The 18,094-nt window shown below is 38.7% G+C and overlaps 1 protein-coding gene across 1 annotated transcript in view; it reads right to left on the minus strand.

The window, feature by feature from the left end:
* Window positions 1-13,938: 13,938 nt before the first annotated feature.
* LOC126470409 (ATPase inhibitor, mitochondrial-like) overlaps window positions 13,939-18,094 on the minus strand; it is a 43,268-nt gene continuing 39,112 nt past the window's right edge. Inside the window, exon 4 of the mRNA XM_050098261.1 lies at window positions 13,939-14,151. The gene's annotated coding sequence lies outside the window, so the exon portion shown is untranslated. The remainder of the gene's footprint in view (window positions 14,152-18,094) is intronic.

Genomic DNA, 18,094 nt, shown 5'->3' on the forward strand with positions numbered 1-18,094 from the left:
GAAATTACATTTCAGATTTCAGTATTTTAGTTCATCACACTCTCCCTTCTTGTACCACATACGAAACATAAATTATGGTTTGGCCTTTAGCCACACACATTACAGACTATGTAATTCAGTAGTTTCTCTTTTAACATGGCAGGCCTTGAATCCATAGCACATCAATTGTAACATAGTAAAGCATGGATTTATTAATATCTGGAACATATTGGATTGTAACATGCCTTTCACTAAGCTAAAAAATCATGCTTTTACTCTGGAAATGAACATGACATAGCATCCTTATGGAATGAACACTGCGGAAACTATCCACCGCAATATTTCAAAGAAATTATGGGAGAGATTGGATGAGATGTAAGGCTCTAATGGCTGGAAAATTTGACGTATTGTTATTCGTTCATTGACAGAGGAGAATTTTCCACCTTTGCAGTTATAAACTGCCGACTATTTCTCAACTTTTCTTGTTGAACCACTATACGGAATTGAACTTTTTTATTACATAGCTCCAGAAGCCATTCTGTCCTCTTGCCCCATACCATAAAATTCAGTACACGATTAAGTGTAGCTGAATGTTATGCTGATTTTGAACTTTTTACTGGCTTACAGCAGTTAATAACACTATTTTGCTGGATTTGCAGTCAGAAATTTAACTCAATTTCTGAACTGCTTTTGACTGATGCATCAAGTGAGGTTGATAATGTCCTTGTAGTTCAGCCTCAGAAAGGTATGGGGAAGTAGTCTGATGCAAATTTACAAAAAAAAAATTGCTCTCTGCTTGGAAGAAACATTTCTTGAAATTACGCATACAACTGCTACTGCTTTGCATAGTAACTACTCTACATTGCTTCCTGGAAGATTTTTAGTGAAACAAATGGCCTTATTTAAATATCTAATGTTAACACCTTGTGATGCAGAACACACTCATGTCACAGAAATAGATCTTGTGTCAACTATCACACTTTTGCTACTGACAGACAACAAATGGTATTCACTACAGGCCACACTAATTCAGATAGCGAAATGAAATCACCAAATAAAGTTATTTTATTCCATTCTTGTTTAATACAAGTCCCTCATAGGTCAACAATCAATAAAAAAATTAACGATGCTTCCAGACAGTGTTCCATTTAGTTTCCGACATAAGATTGATGCATTTACAAAATAGGTGTTCAAGATGAATTCAGAGTCAACTTTGTGGTGTCAATGAATGTTTTTGAAAGGGTGAGAAGAAACTAATATGAAATGTCTATGACTTATTTTTCATTTCTAGGTACGTCTTTGCTTGGTGGAACCATAGTCAAATGTGTTTTATTGACTGAAAGAACACTTCCCTTTTGTCCCTCAAATTTTAAATCACAGTGCCATAAGATGACGCTCTACTTACCACTTCACCTTTTTTTTACACTATTTTCCCGTGTTTTTTTTTTTTTTTTTCAGTGTCTCCACCAGATTTGTCTTCTTTCCAAAGAACTGTTTTACAAGAGGAATGGATGTGTAATAGTTATCTGTAACATCTGTTCAGTATCATTCAAACAAATTATTCCTAAGCTCCAGCATAACAAGTCTCTGCCAAGTTTTTAGAAATAATGTCCATGTATACTGTTTTAAGGCACTGTGTTTACAGTCTATCCAATACTGTTATATAATTTGAAAATCTGAAGGCCATATTTATGCCTTTCACCTGTAATACACCATAAAAACAAGAGCCATCCTCTTGATGGTACCACAGTTTTATCTATAGGAAAAGTTTCCCCTCATATGTATTCTGTATAATTTTTTCTTTGAGAAATATATTTTCCTGGCTTGATCACCTTCTTTAGCTGATTTCTTCTAGTCATTATTTAAGCAAGTTCTTACTCTTGAGCAGGCCATTTGTCAGATAATCTCCTGCTGTTGGATACACTGTCAGCCACATGCATATAATGGTATCAGGAAACCTATGAATTTCCTCATGCCTTGTTTCTTTCCTACACTTCATCCTCACACATTTACAAATGTCATCTAAAAACAGTGCAGCAACCTAATGGTCTCCATCACATTCAAATTGATTACTTCATCAAAAAATATGTTGAAAACTTTATTTTCAAAGTATTCTTATCTATAGGTTAAAACAATATTTAGTTACTTTTCTTGATCTGTAAATACAATCTATTTCAAATGGATACCACTGATGTATGTTCCACCGTGATAGCTGAAGCGCAAGGACCACACTCACCTTATTACAATTACCTACTCAATCCTGATCACCACTGCTGTTGCCATCAGTTGTGTCCTCAAAGGCACCTACAATAATCCTGGATCATCTAAATAAAAATCTGATTTTTCCAAAATAGTAATTTACAGCAAAAACAGTTGTGTTTTGACATTTCCAATCTTGTGATGTCCCCTTGTTGAAAATACTGACTCCGTTAGAGCTAAAAGCATTAATGCTCATATTGTAGATAAAGCAAATCTCACTGTTCATAAACAAACTTGAATTTGCAGTCCGTTTTTAAATCAATGTGGAGAGTAAAAATTTTGAAATAATTAGTAACAAAAACTTGGTTGGAAAAAAGTTGAACAAACTAGTGCACCTTATTTCCTGTACATAAGCATCAGCTCAATCAAAAACGAATAATTAGTGCACAGAACAGCAAGAAATCTTCAACAAGAACTGTATCTGCAACTGCAGCTAAACTAATAATATCTCCATCCACCCAAGATTGCATCTACAGGTCACATTCATGCGCATTATGAGTTTTCTTAACAAGCCCCATGAGATTGCTTTTATTACAAACATTCTATCCAAAAATATATTGCCTTAAAAAGAGTGGAGCTTGTGGCTGCCAGCAGGCACATGGTGTGTGGTGTGAGATCCTGCCAAGTCTTGTGGCAGTGAAAGTGTTAAATGTATCAGCTAGTTTCTGTACATACTATTTATTCAATTTTCCATGTAATTAGTTGCAGGACTAGTACATTTAACATTTCATAATTCTACTGAACTAATCATACACACAAAATTCCATGATTCTTTCAATGCTATTATATAATTTGAATAACTGTTTTATGGGTCACAACCAGCTGCAAATCTTTTTATTTGATGTCACTTTGGTGGTTTGCATGCCAATGTTACTGATTACTTGCTTCAGTATCCACTTGGTCTCCAAGGTCTGCAGGGACACATTTCCAAAATATCCCAAGCACCAAAAATGTAGTCAACAGCAATCAGATCTGTAACCACATAAACAGCAACCACTGGATTGCTAAGGTTATCATGCAATCTGAATGCAATAGACCTCAAAACTGTTCTGCACTCTGCGTCTGCATTTTAGACAATTAATGCACTTTGCCCTAGATTACATACTACTGAGTGAACTCTTCACGAAATTCTAAGTGTCGGACATGATCTTTCATATGAATGTACGTTTTATATTTACTCCCACTGCAACTTCAGTTATGAGAGCATTCCACATGATGTTGATACACATTGTTAGCTGGCAAGTCTCTGAATAATGCGTAGGGTTTGAATTTAAATTCAACAGTGAATAGCAATAAATTCATGTTGATATCGCTCCTAAAACTTTCTAAGCATTTGAAATGTGATTGCAGATAAGAGCTACTACATTGAATAACAAAGGAATTTATTTGTAATAGTAGTATTTTTCTGAAAACCATTGTAGCTCCCAACTGTTGCTCTGTATTTGTGTGAAGTTATAAGCAGAATGTATCATAGTACCTTACGAAAAGTTTGTAGAGTGCAGATTCTACTGTTGGCAACATTGTCTAGTTGGTTGCATATCTTGCTGGTTATTGTATGGACATACATACTGCTCCTACCTTGTACAAAAATTGTGAATTCAAAGTATTCGTAATAACAAGTAATGGAAACTCCAGGTAAGAACATCAACAACGTAGGAAAAGGCAGACTGCTGCTTACTGTAAAGAAGACAAGTTAAGTTGTACATGGGCACAATTAAAAGACAATTATGCAACACTTTTGGTCACAGCCTTCAGCAACAAAATAAACACACACACACACACACACACACACACACACACACACACACACTAAAAACTACCCAATGCTGGCATTCTGATCCAAGCTGCCAGAGCTCAAAGCTTTGTTAAGTGCCTCAGTTGTGCCTATCTGCAACTTAACGGTCTTCATTATGGTAAGTAACAATCTATCTTTTCCTACACTGTTATAAGTATTTGTAATCTTTTGCTACATAGCCCTGGCTCATGCACTTGTGAGTTTCAGTAACAATGCGAAGTAATAATTAATTCCTATGCTATGGTTAGCAAACCCATTTTTTATAAAAAGAGGTGGTTACCAACTTAATGGACAATGTTAATAGAATTACGTGATTTTACAAATAGTGTCCGTTGAAGTTTCATCACAATGTAGTAAATATGTCAGTGGAAAATCCATTGTAATTGAATCAGCCTAAGTATATTTCCAGTAGCAAGTCACAAGTTACTGAGAAAACTGAGCAAATTTTCCTCTTGTAGAGAGGACTACTGCATTTTATGCAAATGAAGGAACAACGGATCTTTAATGTGTGTTCAAATGGTTGTAAAAAGCTGCAAAGAAACATACCATCCACAATACTGACAAGTGTAAAATTAAATGGAATTTCACAACCTAACAATAAGCTGAACAAAAAGGTAACAAACACTTGCTAGATATCATCTGATTTTAAGGTAAATATAACAAATTTAAATATGAACTTATGAACTTGTGTAAGACTGAAAGAATATTCAGAAACAATTTACATGGTCCTGAAGTATTTGATGCTGTGGTTGTCTATGCCACTGAACATAAATGACAGTTCTTAGAATTGGTCACTTCATTAATGCTTGCCCCCTCATCCTATCACCTGCTTCCACAATTGGGATTGACATTACACAATTTATGGATGTACACAACTGTTCCTGCAGCTTCTACACTTAACAATCCTTCCCAAATGTAAGGAAAACAGTGAACTGCAACTAACATCATGTGATTCTTACGTAGGGCAAAAAATTTTTGTGTGGTTTTGAAAGGACTGTCTGATGTGTACATACCTTTTGGTGCCCTTCACAATTCACTGTTTAGAATATAAAAGCTCTTAGTTTTTCAGCTGATGGTAAATGTGGAACATCGATGCTGTAACACTGTATTCATTACTGTTTTTGCTTTCTAATGATTAGTGGTATTTCTAAAAAATTCACAAGGAGCATTACAATACTGCAAGTAACAATGTCAATGACCAATGCCATCAAGTTTTAAGGTAGTAGTTTCAGACAGGAGCTAATAGACTGGTTTCATGCAGCTCTTTCCACCAGCCTAACTTGGGTAAGTACTTCTGTAAAAGCTCAATTACTGCAGCCTACAGCCATTTGCACATTCTCGACTTCCTCACACCTAAAATCATATTTGATGTTAAAATATTTATCTTTTAATGGGAAGGTTTTCTTCCTATTCTCCATTTCCATTTAATACCATCTTTACTTCTGCTGTTGTCATTTTACTGCTCAAATGGCCAGACCCAATTCACCTGTGCTCCATTAGCCATGTTTTATTGATGTTAATCTTATAACTTCTTTTGAAGATGCTATACATTCTGCTCAAGCAATCTTCCTATGTTGCCTCTGGCACAATTATAACGTCATTTTCAAAACTTACAGCTTTTATTTATTCTCCCTGAACTAATAGCTTTTCCAAATTTCTCTTTGGGTTCTTTTACTCACTGCATTACTTTCTTCAGAATATATTTTAGGCAAACAATGGGAAATACAGGATGGAATACGGACAATACCAGACAAGGATGGATTGCTACTTACCAGAAAGGAGACGAGTCACAGACAGGTAAAAAAAAAAAAGACTACTAAACATTTAAGCTTTTGGCCAGAATATACACATATTCACAAAAAGGTAGCTCTCACAAATATTACTACAGTCAGTGGCGGCCAAGGCCACAATGTGAGCAACAGCCCATGATGGGAAAGCTATCTGGATGGTGGGGCTGAGGAGGAGGCTGGGCAGGGGTAGTTGGGTAGGGATGGGAGATGGTAAAGTGCTGTGTGTGAGAGCATTCAGCAATGAGGTTGAGAGTAGGGCAGATAGGTGCAGTTGTGAGGTTAGACGGAGGGCGAGGGATGGGGAGAAATGGAATAGAAGGCTGTGTAGTGCTGGAGAGGGAACAGAGAAGGGTGTAGGTAGGCAAAGGATGATGACAGACTGAGGCCAGGAGAATTATGGGAATGTACAATACATTGCAGGGAGAGTTCCCACCTACACAGTTCAGGAATGCTTATGTTGGTAGGAAGGATCTGATGACACAGACTGAGAAGAAGTCATTAAACTGAACATGGTGTGGGCAGTGTGCTCAGCAACTGGGTGCTTCAGCTGTTTCTTGGGTGCAGTTTGTTGGTGGCCATTCATGTGAACAGTTTGTTGGTTGTCATGCCCATGTAGCACAGTTGTTGGAGCTTAGCTTGCAGGTAACATGTCTTGTTTTACAGGTAGCCCTGTCTCTGATCGGATCGGATAAGAGATGCCTGTGACAGGACTGGAGTGCAGTATGGGATAGACTTTGCATCTATGTCTATTGCAGGGATATGAGTCACGAGGCAAGGGGTTGGGAGTAGAGGTTGTGTAGGGATGGACAAGGGTATTGTGTAATTTGGTGGGCTATAGAATACTGTTGTAGGAGGGATGAGGAGGGTAGTGGATAGGACATTCCTCATTTCCAGGCACTACGAGAGGCAATCAAAACCGTGGCAGAGAATATGATTCAGTTGTTCTGGTCCTATGTGATACCAAGTTGTGAAGGGAACACTCCTCTGTGGCCAGACGGGGGGACTTCAGGAGCTGGTGGGTGACTGGAGAGAAAAGCCAAGGCTGATCTGTTTCTGTACAAGGTTGGGAGAGTAATTACTATCTGTGAAGGCCTGAGTGAGATCCCTGGTTTGTTTCGAGAGGGACTTCTTGTCACTACAGGTGCAACCTACCCTCCTAAATAAAAGATACCAACCACTTACACCACTAACTCTCCACATTTCCTGTTCCTTTCGCACACAGCCCTGCTCGTCACTACTGATGCCAGCTCGCTTTACATCATCATCCCTAATGCCCATGGCCTAGCTGCTACTTGACACTAACTTCTCCAATGCCTGACAGATTTCATTCCTTATCTCTCCAGTCACTCACCATCTCACAAAGTCCCACAGTCCAGCCACAGAACATCATTCCCACATGAAGTACCATCCAGGACAAGAGCAACTGAATCACATTCCCCACCAGTGTTTAGAATACCTCCTGTCATACTCAGGAATCAGAAATGTCCTACCCATTATCCTCCTCACCCCTCCCGCAGTAGTATTCCGCTGTCCACTAGACCTACACAACATCCTCATCCATCCCCGCACAACACCTGGTCCCAATCCCTCGTGATCCATACCCCTGTAATGGACATTGATGCAAGACCTATCTCCTACATCCTCCCACAACCACTTACTCCAGTCTGGTCGCAAGCATCACCTATCCCATCAAAGATGTGGCTACCTGTGAAAACATTCATGTGGTCTACAAGCTGAACTCAAACCACTGTGCTTCATTCTATATGGGGATGACAACCAACAAGCTGTTGTCCACATGAACAGCTGCCAACAAACTGTAGCCAAGAAACAGCTCAACCTCCCAGTTGCTGAACATGCTGCTCAACACCATGTACTTTATTTTAGTGACTGCTTCACAGCCTGTGCCATCAGATCCTTCCTACCACCACAAGCTTCTCTGAATTGTGCAGGTGGGAGCTCTCCCTGCAATATATCTTATGTTATTATAAACTTCCTGGCCTCAGTCTTCATTAGTCATTGTCCTCCATCCATCCCCTCCTTGTTCCCACTGCAGCACTACACCGACTTCTATTCCACTTCTCCGACCATTCTCCACTCTCTGTCTAACCTTGCAAACTACACCTAGCTGCCCTACCCTCTCACCGCTTCATTACTGTATGCTCCCACAAGCAGCACTTTACCACCCCTAGCCTGTTGTTCTTCCCCCACCTAGATTCCTCCTCACCCCCACTACTCAGATTGCATCTCCCATCTTGCGCCGCAGATGCTCCCAATCTGGCCTCGACAGCTACAGACCGTAGTCATGTTTGCGTGAGTTGTGTTTGCGTGAATGTGTGCGAGTATGTTGTTTATTACAAAACAAGGCCTTCTGGCAAAAAGCTTGTGTGTTTAGTAGTCTTTTGTTGTGCCTGTTGCAACTCAACATCACTATATGGTGAGTAGCAACTTATTCTTTTCTAATATTGTCTGTATTCTAGTCAATATTGTCATAAGCTCTATCTAAATCTACAAGCAGCATAAATGCAGTCTAAGTTATACAGTCAATACTGCTTAGTGTACTTCTCTGCAACCAAAATTTACCTTCCCCAAGATAGCCTTCTACCACTCTCCTGGAGATAATTTGTCAGTATCTCACCATCATGACCATTTAACTGATTCAGTAGTACTCATACTGAATTCTGGAATTTGATTTATTATGCTGTTCATGACGTTTGAGATTATTTAAAAAGTTTCATATGTTGCCTTCAAGCTGCAAAAGTTGTCATGGCTGGTTCTTTCACAGATTTTAATAATTCTGCACGGACATTATCTGTCCCATGTTATATGTTGTAGCTAAGGTCTTTCAAGGCTTTGCCAAATTGTTCTAGGAGTATTGCATCATCAATCTCCAAGTTTTAGTGATAAATGTTCTTAGGATAAATTTGTCTTTCAGTCACTTAAACTCTGAATTGTTGAATAAAAAGAAATTTACAATACTTCTTAACCAAAACTACACAATTCTGCCTGTCTTCCCGATGTGAAGCTGTAAGGCAAATGTTTTCAAATATATTGGTTTTTCTAAAGTCTTAAGAGATAACTGCAACTGCATAAGTAATAAAAAGAGAGATGATCTATAATGGGGCTAGGCACAACAGCTGTCCGCTTGGCAGTTCATGGGCAGGTCCATCGCAGTGAAAGTGTGCACTTTGACTATATCACAGGAAAAGCTTCTGAACTACAACAGAAGACTTAAGCAACCATTTTAAACAAGTGCGGGAACTGTTCACAAAGAATATTCTCGTAGAAGATTCCCAAATTTTCTCGTGTTATATCCCTCCATCTAAGCACAATTAGGAAGTCATTGAGCTCCAACAGAATTTCAGGAGACACCAATCCTGTGTCTACTGAAAAATCAGTTGCAAAAATGTTAACAACAAATGCAAAGTAATACAAGTCATTAAATTCATTGTCGAACTTATCTGTCAGAGCCGGTAGCACAGGAACAATTGTGTCAAAATGTTCAGTGCCTTCATTTCCAGATTTTTGATACTTATAATTAGTCTACTGTCTGGAAAGTGCACAAAAATTTTCTGAAAGTTGCTTTGTCATTAATAGAAATTTACAGTGCACATATTTACTAATTATTGAAATATTTGACACTGCTTTGTTTTCAGAGAAAATTACTGTTGTATGAGCTTGGTCAGTGCAGTTACAAATGCAATATCTAAAACTCAGCAGAGTCCTCAAATCCTTATTGACTTTCCTTAATGTCTTTATGCATGTTGAAAATCCTTTCGAAAACAACAACTCTACTTAACCAGCGTACTTCAAAGAAAGAAGCACATCGAAATTCCCAGTCACATTCTTCAGAAAAGATGTAAACTGCCGATTCCTCAAACCATTCAATCTTAAACATTATTAAAATTACTTGCTCGCCAACACTTCATGTGTTGGAGCTTGTTTCCTCTGATGAGAGTGCTCAACGTCACACCCAACTATTTGCCATTGCAAACTTGACACAATAAATGGTCAGTTCACTTCCATTGTTTGATTAGTACTTTGTGTGAAAGTGCGGCTTTCATCACCATCATTGTACTTGTTGTTTTTTGGTATGGTTATCGTGTCTCATGAAATGAGAAAGGGAGTAGATGTAGCATTTGTGATCCACAACACCAAGAATGAAAGCCATACAAGGAATTGTGTTTGAAGGACTATCACCACAAGTCAAGTGCAACATGCAGGAATATTTTGAGAGGGAGGCAAGAAAAGGGGGATCTTTCTTGATGGTTTTCTATCTACTTGTGCAAACTGCAGCCACTGGTAAGGTTAGTGAACTGACCATACTTCACGTTGGGACACAGAAGTACAGGAATGGTGAAAGTGAAGCAGGACCGTCTTGCCTTTATATGCTGGGCAAGAAGAGAAGTATTCAGACACACTTAAGAAATCTTATAATCATTTTGTCCAAGACAATTTCCTTTTGTGCAAGACGCAATTCAGCATCACATATTCAATTATCACAGAGATCAGCCTACATTAGGTAAGCTTCATATGACATTGTGCAAGGCCAAACTTTTTGAAGGCAGCAAATCATGATTTTGACTGGTTCTGCAGAGCCTTGATTTTAAATACAGAAATATTTCAGGCCATAAAATGTTGATGGAACAAACAGACGTAACTGCTTTGTGATGCAGATCTTTGTGTGAAGTAGAAGTCATTAATTTCAAGGACACCAGATGGATCAACAAAACATGGGTGAACGCTCTTCAAACTGTTACAAAACGTTGGACTGATGACAAAGGAGAAGGTATGGCATTTCCAATGGTAAAGGAGGTAGAATTATTCTTTTGCATGCTGGTATCTACCATAGCTTTTTTCCTGACTCAACTACTTTTCAAATTTAAGAAAAGTAGAAAATACCATGAAGAAACGTAGAACAAAAACTTTGTAAGTTGGTCCAAAAATACTTTTTTATAAAGTTCAGAAATTTCTTCAGTAATTATTCTCAACAACATACCATCCATTTGTAAAGGATAAGGCTCCAACCATGCTGTCTCTGAAGGAAGACATTACTCATTGGTTTTGACAACATGAAATTACTTCGGATAATACACCGAAAAAAGTAGAAATATTAAAATTTTCTTCATTTTATAAGCCACAATTCCTGACATACATTATTGACAAGGCAGCTTATAAATAAGAACAGTCGTAAGACTACTACCTTATCACTGCCACTTTAGCATTCTGAACTTATTTGGGCTCAAATGGAAGGACATGATGCTTGTGGAAGTAAAGTTTACTGTGAGTGAAATTGAGAAAGGAACTATTTAGGGCCTGGAAAATATCACATAAATGGACTGGAGGACTGTTGTGATCAATATGAAGTGAGTGACTGATGAAACTTGGAATAATGAAGGTCTTTTTAAGATAGTGTTATGGAGCTTATTGCTTCCAGTTGCTCAATCACTTTGGGAAGTTCCAGCAACTCAAATGTGTGATATCCCCACTTTAGGAAAATGCAACTGCCTGCAGCTAGCAGTTGGTGCAATTATGTACACACACACACACACACACACACACACACACACACACACACACACACACAAAACAGTTTCGTTACTTTTAAACAGTAAGCTTTATTTCTACACACCTTGTCTGTGTTGCTATAACCTGTAACCATGTGTCAATCAGGACTGCTCTTTCAGCTGTAACGTGTCAGATCGGACAGTGAATGTGAAGAACGTGAAAGCTGGACATTATAGATTGCTCTTAGTGTTGAAACTGAAATTTTTCTGTCTTGAGTTTGCTTGTAGAGGTTGGCTTGAATTACCGTGAACAAAGTGTGTGTGATTAATAGTTCTGGCATAGGTTGAGGCTGCTGGTTTCTTGGGTACACTGTACATCACAAGGTTGTGATTACATTAGGGCATGAGATTAATTTCAGGGCTACAAAAATCATAGCAGTTCAGGCATCGATCACTTAAAATCAGTTGTCAACAGAGCATTCGCATTTCCGTCATACCTCACGGCAGCCACCATTCACTATTTAATCAGTATGTATGGAAACTGCTCTCATTGAAAGTGGAATTATTTCAAAAAGAGAAATTTCCACTGGACATAAGACTGCTGTGGCAGTCACAAATCATTACTTCAAAAATGCTCCATCATTGAAAGGACACACTACTACTGTTATTTTGAGTGCTGTGTGATAGCACAGTTTCATTGCAGCACCATTATGCACTACACATATTTCTTTCTTAAAGAGGAAGACAAAACCACATTATGCATTATCAAGAATAGTAATGATTTCAAGAAATGGCTTAAGTAACTACATGAATATTTGCTTCTTTCTCTCTCTTGTCTTATCTTAGTAAGTTTGGATTTCCTTTCTTCAATTATCAAACTGATGACTAATTTATCAAGAAGCAGTTGTAAATTTTGCTTCATATTATACCTGTTCAACACCTTATAGTCTTATATCACAAAAACACTGTGTCCCACTTAATTGAAAATCAAAGTGATCTTCTCCAAAGCATCGGCTGAAGCAAAAGAATTCATAAGATTTTCGTGTTGAGAATCTAAACTTATTTTGGGCCATGGACATTTTCTTCCCCGTTATCACTTACTAAGATCTTGGACAGAACAATATAGCAGAGTTTAAAGTCAGTTATAAATAGAGAGAAGAGACTATTATTCCGTATTGTGGCAAGGGATATGTTAGTGTACAATGACAGTAACAAATACACACATACTGTTCTGAGGACATGGATTATTACAAAGTTAAGTATTTTATCTTGTACAGTTATAATAAAGTGCTCTAATATTTTGTGCATGTTGTATCCACTCAGCCTCCTCTAGAAGTAAATCTAAGAACCCACCACAGCACAAACGAGTGTTTTTTCGTCCTGCGTAACAGAAGTCGTGCAGAGATGGAGCGGCTTCTATGGGATACAGAGCTATGTCAAACCTGCCTTCAGAGTGAAGACCACAACACATGGGAGTAAGAGGAATAGGTGAGAGGGATAGATGTCCAACAACTCATACTCCATACTTCTCTTCAATGTACTGTTTGATGCAGCAATTCAAATGAGTTCTGAAATACCGGTTATCATTCTACGCATTATTATTTTGAAACTTGGGTGCAAAATGCATTAATATGTTTATTCAACATCATTTTGAACATAATTATTCCAGTGACACAAGGTCAACAGGACACACTGTTGTTCCCATCTTTCCTCAATAGAAGTACAGTGGTAGAGGAGGCACTCTGGCAGTGTGTGTGTGTGTGTGTGTGTGTGTGTGTGTGTGTGTGTGTGTGTGTGTGTGTGTGGGGGGGGGGGGGGGGGGGGGGCGGTGTATGTAGTCCACATGTGCATGAACCTGCACAATCATGGAAGATATTCATTTTACATGCACTACTGAATGTATACCTCAGTCTTCAGTTGTCTCTAAACACATGTATCACTTACCATTATTGTACATTGACCTAAAAACCAATTGTGCAGAATGCAAAAAATCTGCACTGTTGCCTTATTAAATTTATGTACAATGCTTATTGCTGCAAATACTGAACAGAGTCTCAATTTCTTTTCTAAAAGATTTAATAAAATTCATTTACTGGTACAAATGCACAAAATACAATTAGACAAATCTGATGGCTGCCACATAAGATGGAAATTTCAACTATCACAAAAAATAGTTCTAAAAAATATCAGCTCCAACAATACTGAAAATATTCAATTTGCAACAACAACCATCATCATGATCTGGTACTGATATCGATTCTGTGTTTTGGATACCAATGAATGAATGAAGATTTCTGCTGTATGGCTCACTCAATCTTATGCTGAAATTTATAAAGGTTACATGCAAGCAAATGAAGAGATGTCAAGTTGGCTCACAATGGGCTGTGAGAAACAAGAATTATTATTTGCAGGAACTGCTAATGATATTGAGATGACTAACATATTGCCTGTTATCAGGGCATTACTGGACAACAATTCATTCTAAATAGTTATTTGACTTGACAATACACAAAATGTCAACAGCTTCAAATCATTTTCTCCACAAATATGAATGGGCACTACAATGAATTAAGGTCATATTGGGACTTTTCAATGAATTTAAATACTCAAACAGTGTATCATTCAACATTTAATTAGTTATTGTAGTCAGTCAGTAATGAGTATATACCATTCAAAGTTTAACATCACAACTGTACATTACAATATAGCTATGGCGCCACACTGCTGCCAAGTAAAATTAATAAGTACATAAAAATCTGTACTTTTGATGAGGCTTACTAATGAGTAAAAACTCCAAAATATCCATTCCAGCTAGCCAAGCATTCTGAAAACAAGAAAAGTAACTGTATTCAAAGCACCTGATGTATATTACGTTCACAATGAAATACTCTTGGATGCTTTTAAATTCACTTATAATACTGAACTTAAACAGTAGCTTACCTCTTCAAATATAATAATAAATATGAATATTTCATAAATTAAGATTTTTCACAAACTATTTAATGATACTACAGTAAACACTAAAAATTACATAAATAATTGTTTGCATTATTTCATTAGACCCATTATCACTTTAAAACCTGCACGGGGTCTCACTTGTTACACTATGTTACTATTATTACTAACATATGAAAGTAAAAACAACAGAATAGACACTTTATGTGAGTGAACTCAAATGATAATGGCAGCTTTCAATAAATGAAGAAAAAGCAATGTAGATGATATCCAGAACTACAGTGTATGTGAAATCTGATGTTTATTGCAGGTAAGTCATGTCACATTCAGGTCAACAAACTATGAAATCTAACCCATTTCACAGACTAAATTTAAAAAAATATTCAGTAATTGTTAGATTACAGCTTTAGCAATGAATGAAACACAAAGACCATGAATTATCTAAACTACTAGACAAGACTGCTGATAGCTTGTGATGCATTCCTCTGATTATATTACCATATAAAATGTTGTTTTCTCCTGTGGTGGAGGAAAGACCAATTTGGTGATTCACAACAAAACATGTTTCACATACTTATGTACTACTTCCTTCACAACGCTTTTCTTCATTATATTAAATATTTCAAGCTACTGGAATACTTTACGGAAAGGACACATGATTAATACTCTTACCTTTAACTACAAAAGTACTGAAACAACTAAATATTTAAATAAAATGAAATTGACCATAAAGGCGTGAACACAAATGCTTCTCTACAGTGTAGGATAGAGGGAAGAATAGGGGGTAGTGTGGGAATCTGAGCACGACTATAGACAACCTATTCCTGGTGTCTTAGTTACATAACAAATTCTCAGCCAGTGTAGAATTGTGATGAGTGATAAACTGCTGTACTTATTTATGAGGGGGATCAATGATTGGATGGTTGGTTCAGACAACAGAAAATCTATATGGACATCAGACTGGCACAGTAAATGCACACTGCAATGGCTAACTATCTGCATGCTGAATTAGCATGTAACACACAGTTAACCCAATTATCAATGCCATAAAAGAGGAAGGGTTACAGACAACAATGAGTTACTAGCTTACTAATGGCCCCTTTCTTTTTAAATTCTGTGGAAGTTCAATTTTACGTTTTTCACAATTCTTCACTATAAATTCATAGCCCCTGTGCAAACTCTTAAGATAAATTCTAAAAATTCCATATTTTTACATTAAGGGAATATTTTAGGCTGTTTTGGAGAGGGGAGATTTGAGAGAGGAAAAGATGACGTAATCCAGTATCGGTGTAGCCAACACAACCTGCAAGATTTAGCTTCATCACATAATTATGGTACAACTACTGTTGGGTTGCAGTGGTAATGGTTAAAGAAGACTATCGACACCAAGTGTTCCAGACCCAGCTAGTACAAGACGAAAGGGCCCAACCTTCACCTTTTCTTGTGCCACTTATAACTCAGTCTCACCTTTTTGCATGTATTTCTGGTGTGCTGTATTCACCAACAAAATCAATTGTTAACATTTTAAATTCAAACACTGAATCTCTAAGAATATGATCAGTCATAATCAAGGAAATGTCGCCCATTTCTGCCTAGTGAACTCTTACTGGCTGGTGACTTTTTAAGTCACCCAATAGCCAGCGCAGCCACCGCACAACACTAACACATGTAAAATGAGCTCACCTACTGGATGTGTGGAGAGGAGGAATAGGCCTTGAGTGATGGGAGTGCAGGTAGAAGTGAAAGCATTTTGTGAAGTGCTGAAAATATAATTTTCATGTAGGTGGTGTGCTATGACAGATGTCACACAGAAATAGAACAAAGATTTTGCGACATCACATTTTAAAGAACTTTGTATTCTAATCTGATATGATACAGTTGCAACAACTGCACACACTAATCATGTAAATACTTTGAACCACACACTGTAGGTCATAAAGATTAGCAGCAGTGATAGAGGGCATGAAGCCAAATTGTAGCACCTGAGCTTGCTTTCAAATTTACATTTTACACAGTGTACAGAAATTCACTGAGCTGACTTCTAATAAGCTTGTAACATGAACTGGTGAAGTAAACTCAGTTTTTCGCATCTGTTTCTCCCATAAAGCCTAAAATAACACTGACAGTGGAGAGCATATGAAATGTGGCTCATGCGAGGTGCGACTATAAAGTAATGAGACTGATTTTCTTTGTAAGATTTTTGTTTGTTTGTTCGTTTTGGTTTGAGGGTGCAAAACTGCTATGGTCATTAGCGCCCGGTCCGTGACTTAGGAAACAGTAAAAAACGAAAATGGAAACCAGCAGAAATGGGAATGAAACTAAAAAAATTGGAGAAACTAAAAGCAGAAGGAAGGCTTAAAAATTCACTACAGAAAGGGGTTGGTGGTCCCCAAAAAAAGCTTCAAATGACTGACGTCATTTCACTGGCACTAATAAACTTGAGAACGCGATCGGCCGAGCGCGTGTCATCTGCTAAAACTGACGATATATCAGGCGACAGCTGTAGACAGGCGCGTAACGGAGTAAAATAGGGGCACTCAATTAAAAGGTGTCTTACCGTCCACAGCTGAGAGCAATGGGGACAGAGTGGGGGAGGATCGCCGCTTAAAAGATGTTGATGGCTAAAAAGACAGTGCCCTATGCGGAGTCTAGTTAAAATTACCTCCTCCCGACGACGCGTTCGGGAGGAAGAGGTCCAAGCACAAGGAAGAGCTTTCACGTCCCGCAATTTATTATGGGGAAGTGTCGACCAATGTGCGTGCCATAAAAGAACAACACGACGACATAAAACGCTCCGTAGATCGGTGAAGGGAATCGATTGAATAGCTGGCCGAAGAACAGAGACTCCAGCCTTGGCCACTATATCGGCCGCCTCATTTCCACAAATACCAACGTGTCCCGGGAGCCAGAGGAACACCACCAAGACGCCCGCCAGGTGGAGCAAGTGCAGACAGTCCTGAATCCGGTGGACCAGAGGGTGGACAGGGTAAAGAGCTTGGAGACTGAGGAGAGAGCTGAGAGAATCTGAGCAGATAACATACTGTATCCGCTGATGGCGGCGGATGTAGTGGACAGCCTGGAGAACAGCATAAAGCTCCGCAGTATAAACCGAACACTGGTCGGGAAGCCGAAATTGATTTGGGGTGTCGCCAACAATATAGGCACTCCCTACACCTAACGATGTTTTCGAGCCATCAGTGTAAATAAATGTGGCTTCCTTCATTTGTGCACATAGAGCAGCAAATGACCGACGATAAACAAGTGGAGGGGTACCATCCTTGGGAAATTGACAGAGGTCACGGAGCAGGCAGATCTGGGGACGGAGCCAAGGCGGTGCTGTACCCCAAGTTGTCAAGAAGATTTTAGGAAAGCGGAAGGAAAGAGAATGGAGCAGTTGACGGAAGCGGACTCCCGGTGGTAGTAGGGAGGAGGGGCGGCCTGCATACCCTACATCCAAGGAGGTGTCGAAAAAAATGTCATAGGCTGGATTAGCAGGCATGGAAGACAGATGGCTAGCATAACGACTCAGAAGGACAGCTCGCCGATTGGACAGCGGAGGTTCAGCAGCCTCAGCATATGGGCTTTCCACAGGGCTGGTGTACAAAGCTACAGACACTAAATGTAATCCACGGTGGTGGACAGAGTCGAGACGCCGAAGAATAGACGGCTGAGCAGAGGAGTAAACTATGTTTCCACAGTCCAATTTCGAGTGCACTAAGGCGCGATAGAGGGAGAAGGACCACTCGGTCCGCTCCCCAGGAGGTACCATTCAGGACATGGAGGGTGTTGAGGGATCGCAGACAGCGAGCCGA

The sequence above is a fragment of the Schistocerca serialis genome, chromosome 1 (genome assembly GCF_023864345.2).
Source record: "Schistocerca serialis cubense isolate TAMUIC-IGC-003099 chromosome 1, iqSchSeri2.2, whole genome shotgun sequence".
NCBI classification, from domain to species: Eukaryota; Metazoa; Arthropoda; class Insecta; order Orthoptera; family Acrididae; genus Schistocerca; species Schistocerca serialis.